The following is a 5,104-nucleotide window of genomic DNA, read 5'->3' on the forward strand; positions in this document are numbered from 1 at the left end:
TCGACCGGCTGCGCCTCTTTGCCTTCCCAACACAGCCGCGGTCGTTCCAAGAGTCGTTCGATGCCGTGACGCCGTCGGCGGTGCTGCGCGAAGCCGTCTTGACGACGCCATCGCTGGCGACCATCGACCATGCGCTCGAGGCCTTCCAGACGCGCTACTGCCTAAAAAAGACCATGGCGCAGCTCGCATGCGCCATGACGCCCGACGCGACGCCTGCCGAGGCCCCGTCGCCGTACCTCGTCTCGGCGCATGCCCCGAGCGCCTTTCCCGAGCAGCTCTTTTCGCTCTCGTCGAGCCGCTTGCAGCTCGACATGCTCGCGTACTTTCGACTCCAAGCGCCGTCGCTCTTTGTTAGCGGCATGCAAACGATCGTCGGCTCGATCCTCGACTGCCCGCCGCTGTCGCTCAGCGCCATTCGCCCGCACTCGGCCGAGGCCGCGCTCCTCGCCTCGCACGTTGCGTTTGCGACACGGCTTCTTACTGACGCGGCAGGCGACCCGACGTCGACGTGGTATGCCCTCTCGCTGCTGCTGGCGCTCGGCGAGTCGAGCGGCCACCTCGAGCCGCTCTTGGCCGCGACCTCGTTCCTCTTGCGCCCTGCGAACGCGTCCGTAGCCGCGGCGCTGCCCCGCGACCAGTCGGCGCACATCGATGCCATCTTGCACCGCCTTGAAGCGTACAAGGTGCGGTTTGAGCTCAGCCTCTTGGTCGCCGACGATGTGCTCAAGCGAGTGCATGTCCTCGACGACGACGGCCAGAACGACGACACGATCTTTTCGGCGCTCGCCACCGACGGCAAGTACGTCTATGGCTGGAGCGCCGGCAACGGGCTGCAAAAGGTCGGGTCGGGGTACCACGGTGCCGTCGCGGGCAAGGTGTATGCCCACGCACCGGCGTCGTCGGTCGCCGAGATCCTCTTTGCAACCGCCGACGCGATCAACTGGTCGGACTATACCGTGTCCGTTCTCGCGGTTGCTGACAGCGTGTACTTGAGCGTTGCGTGCAAGCGACCGACGGACATCGACTCGTCGACGACGCCGGCGCTCCAGGTGTGGGTGCTCGATGCATCGACTTTGATGCCGACTGCACGCGTGAACGTTGCGACGACGGCGACGACGGTCTTCACCGACGGCGACCACCTCTTTACTGCCTCGCTCCACGGTGCCGAGCTTGGGCTGGAGCGACTGGAGCGAACCGAGGGCTTTGCGGTCGCGAAGACGTGGCACGTGGCACTCTCGGGTGATGCACAAGCGTTCTTTCGCAGGTCGTCGAACGACGCCATGTACTACACCAACGGCCACGTCGTAGTCGTGACGCAGCGAGGGTCACCGATGCCGTCTCTGCAGCTGCAGCTCGAGAGCGACGAGCCACACGTGGTTGTAAGCCACCACGACGTCGACGTCGACGCCCGCGCACTTGTGTTTGACGCGCGCAACAACCTCCTTTGGCGCGCGAGTAGTGACCACGACGGCAACATTTTGGTGGCGCACCAGAACCACGGTCTCCACGTGGCACCGGCACCGGCGGTGGCGCCGTCGCCGACGCCGACGACCGTCGCGCATCGGGTCGTAGCGCACGTGTCGCGGGTCCTGGATGCCTACGCCGGCGATACAACGTACAGCGTGGGCCACGTTCCATTTCTCGTCGACTTGAGCCCGACGACGTTTGCGCTTCTTTTGAACCTGGTCGCCGAGACCACCGAGGCGGTTGTGCTGGAGACGGCCCTTCGCCTGCTTTTGCGCAACGTGCAGCACTGGCAGCACGACCCGACACGGTCCGACGACGTTGGCAAGCTCGTTGGCGCCAGCGGCCTCGCGGCGATTCTACAGCGCCTCGTGGAAGCCGCGCCGACGCCAAGTGTTTTGACAGCAGCCCAAGCCCTCTCGGTAGCGATTCTCGACCTCTCGCACCCGACGCTGGCGAGTCAGTGGGCGTACGCACTCTCGTTGCTCTCGGCCGCGATGCAAGGGACTCTGCCGGTGTCGCAGCAGCCGGCGCTGCGCCTTGTGCTGACGGAACTGGCGTCGCACACCAAGATGCAGGCGTTCGCAAAGGAAGGCATCGTCACGTCGTCGGCGTGGTCGTCGCTCTTGGACCTCGTCGTGCGCCAATCCGAGGCCGCGCCCGAGAGCTTTGTTCACTCGCTGACGGCGCCGCTCACGTCGCTCGTCGTGGCGTCCTTGCATGCCGCGATTGGTGCGTTCGCCAACGAATGGCTGGATATCGATGGTCTTGTGACGCTGGCGCGTCAGCTGTTCGAGACCGCGGCGCGCATTTGTGATCCGTCGACATCGAGCGAGAGTCTCGAAGCTGGTGTCGTCGGCCAGGCGGTCGGCGTCGCAGTTGCATTTGTGCACGCAGTACTCGAGACGACGGTACCGCCGTGTCTGGCGACCCTCGATGGCTATGTCGCCTCCATCTCGGCGTTGGTGCCAAAGCTGTCGTCCGTTGCGGCGACGGAGGACGAGGCGCCGGCGCGGTCGCTCCAGGTGACGGACGCAATCGGATCGCTCGAGTCGGCGCACCCGAATGTCGCCAACACACAGATCGACACGGCGTTTGTGCTGCCCGGCGCGTCGACGATGACGATTTCGTTTGACCCGCGGTCGGCCACCGAGGGATACTACAACAGCATCACGTTCTACACGGACGAGTCGTGCGCCGCGTACCACGGCGAGGAGCGCTACTTCGGCAACGGCGACAGCACCATGTTCCCAGGCATTGGGTCGACGCCGCCGCTTCACATCCCGACCAACAAGTGCTTTGTTGTGTTTCGGACCATGGAGAACGCAGGGACGTTTTTGGCTACCGCTTCACCGCGGTCGCCAAGGACACGCGCCACGTGGTGTGCCTCTCGTGGGCGCGGCACTTGGCGTCGGCGCTGAACGCGACGCTTGGCAGCGTTGCGATCCAAGCGTGGTCGTCCTGGAGCCCGACGGAAGCGTGTGAACTCGAGCACGCATCGCTCTTGCAGACGTCGCTCTTCCGCGGTGGCTTGCGCGCCGAATCGCCGTTGGATTTCTTCCACGAGCTCATCGAGCTACCCGAGGGATCGCCGGCCGACACCGCACTTGGCGTCGGCGCTGAACGCGACGCTTGGCAGCATTGCGATCCAAGCGTGGTCGTCCTGGAGCCCGACGGAGGCGTGTGAACTGGAGCACGAATCGCTCTTGCAGACACCGCTCTTCCGCGGTGGCTTGCGCGCCGAATCGCCGTTGGATTTCTTGCACGAGCTCATCGAGCAACCCGAGGGATCGCCGGCCGACACTGTGGCCAAGCTCCTGAAGACCAAGACGATCCAGGACCAAGGGGCGGTGCCGTATATCAACCGGGCGGTGCGGGCAGTGGCCGCGGCCCTTTTGCACCACAACGGCGTGACCATGGATGCGATCGCACTCTCGCAGGGCCTTCGCGCGGATGCCAGCGCGGCTCTGCTCAAAGCATGGCGGAACGCACAGAAGATGCGCCATTGGTTCCATCTCGGGGATGCCAAGCCAGCAACCGAATCCAAGCCGACGCTCAAGCGACAGCCGTCAGCGTACGCCGGTGCCTCCGACGAAGCGCTCCAAGTACTCTGTGCCAACGTCGTCGCACGGGCACGCTTTCTTTTGACGCTTGAGCCAGCGACGGTGCTGGATGACGATGGCAACGCGTCCAAGCGGCGGTGGGGTGCGCTCGCCAAGCTTGCGAGAAGCCACACGTCGGATGCGAATGCGTCGCTGATGCACAAGTGGCACGCGCTCATCGACGAGGCCAAGGCGGCGACGGACCTCAAGGCGCTTTTGAGCTACCGCAAGAGCGCCGCAGGTCGAGATCCGACGGCCAAGACAACGACAGAGCTCGTGCTGGGCTTTGTCCAAAGCGATGCGAGTGTGGCGGATGTGTCGAGTGCCATCGCCGTACGCAACCACCGCGCCTTGCTTCGTCGCGTCGGCTTGGACGCACTTGGTGCAGTGGTTGCCACCCATGGCGTCTCGCCTGCCGTCGTATTGGACCAATTTGCATCGACGTTGCAGGCGTCGGCGGCGCCGACCGTGCAGCTGACGCGGCGCTTGGAAGGCAGCGACGTGCTCAGTCGCGTTCGTGTCCGGTCGGCGTTCAGCGCCGTCGTACGTCGCGTCGCCGCAGCGTTGTCGCCGCCCACCGACGAAGCACTTCTCGTCGCGAGCCTCAAACTGCTGGCCATGGATTTCGAGCCGCGCGACGTCGAGTACCTCTCGCCCGACCTCGTCACGCTCGTCTTCGACTTGCTCTTGTCGGCACGCCCGAAGGTTCGGCACGCCGCCCAAGCCACGATTCGGCTCTGGTGCGACTGCTTCCTCAGCGCCGACGTCGCGCGCTCGTCGCCGTTGACGCCGCTGCTCGTGTCGCTTTTGCAAAACTACACGGCGCTCGCGACGACGACGATGCTGGCGATGGACCCGGACACGCAGCCGATGCACTTGGCCCGATGCATGCGCCATGTGCCCCTGCAGCTCGTCGCGCATAACGTCTTTGCGCTGCAGTTTTGGCTCTTTTGCGAAGCGCTGCCGATCCGCACGCTCAAGATTGGTGACCGCGTGACGCGCGGCCCGCAGTGGAACCTCTTTGGCGACGACGCGCTCGGCATGGGCGTTGTCGGCACGGTCGCCAAGCTCGACGGCTCGGCGGCGTCGGTGCAGTGGCGCTCGGGCGACGGCGTTTTAGGCGAGAATGGCCAAGCCAGTAGTACCAAGTTTTTCCACTACTCGGACGCCGCCCAGGAAATCGTACCCCTCGATCGCGACGCGAGCGGCCTTCTCTGTGCGTTTGAGAACGAGACGACCGAGGTCTGCCGACTGCACATCAACTTGGCCGCGTGCCTCGAGCTCCACATCGGCGCCGACGTTGTGGCGACGAGTGGCGCGCCGGTGCCGGCGTCTCAGTGGCATCGCGTCGTGGTGACCCGCCAAGAATCGTCGCTCCAAGTGCTTGTCAACGACGACGTCGTACTGAGTCATGTGCTGCACGAGGCTGCGCGCTTTGTGGTGTTTTGGCCAGACGCGGCTCTTGCAGCAAAAACCCGCCGCTGCCTTTGTCTCGACGCAGACCGACACACCGAAAACACCGAAAGAGATGGAGCCGG

This window comes from Saprolegnia parasitica (genome assembly GCF_000151545.1).
Source record: "Saprolegnia parasitica CBS 223.65 unplaced genomic scaffold supercont2.37, whole genome shotgun sequence".
Classification (NCBI taxonomy): domain Eukaryota; phylum Oomycota; class Saprolegniomycetes; order Saprolegniales; family Saprolegniaceae; genus Saprolegnia; species Saprolegnia parasitica.